Raw genomic sequence first — 854 nt, 5'->3', positions numbered from 1 at the left:
TTTGTATCATGGCCTCTACGGCCGAGGAATGGTCCTTTATGGCCGAGTAATGGCCGAGCCATATAACATGGTCTTAGACCATAGTGGTACACGAACTTGTAGTATTGATCATGGGTTTATCCTCTCTCCCCCTCATGACCATACTATAAGGTCGTAGTGCTTGGGACAATTAAGCCTAATGAATTTCCCTTTGTGTACATGTTTCACAACGTGAGATCTTTTACGGGATAACTCTGTGCCTTTTCAATCTTTGCATCAAGTTTAGACTAGGATGGCTAATCCTATCATGCCATATAGTGTATAATTTCGTGGTGTTATCTCAATATGGTTACCACATCTCTTGCCTCTTTATCATACTGATCTGTAGCATAGTTTTGATCAGTAGAGATCATAGGTATAGTGTCGACCACTTTCTTTCAAGGTCTTAGGCGTTTTTCTTCTTTAAATCTAAAGGAACTTGTTTCCTTTTGTTTGCCCATTGTCTCTATTTAGAAACCATATTATCATAACTCAATGGGTCACATATTATTGGGTGTGTATAATACCTTTTAAGGCAATGCCTTAGCCATAGTTTCTTTACTATGCTTTACTATACCCATTCATGATTTCTTACTTGGTTTTATGCCCTTTAGGCAACTCTTTAAAATCATTTATATGTTCAAGTAAGATCAGGCAAGACAATGAATTCAAAACCAATTCTTTTATATATAAAATCGTGAACCATCACGTAGGTTAAAAGGTCGTATCAAAATTTAGTCTTTGAGACAATCAGAAGTCTCAAAGTCCATCTGGTCATCTTTAGCAATTTCAGAATCATTATCGGCCTCATATCCGGAATCGTGAACCATGTGAGC

This window comes from Brassica oleracea, chromosome C6, assembly GCF_000695525.1.
Source record: "Brassica oleracea var. oleracea cultivar TO1000 chromosome C6, BOL, whole genome shotgun sequence".
NCBI classification, from domain to species: domain Eukaryota; kingdom Viridiplantae; phylum Streptophyta; class Magnoliopsida; order Brassicales; family Brassicaceae; genus Brassica; species Brassica oleracea.
This window is presented reverse-complemented; position numbering follows the sequence as displayed.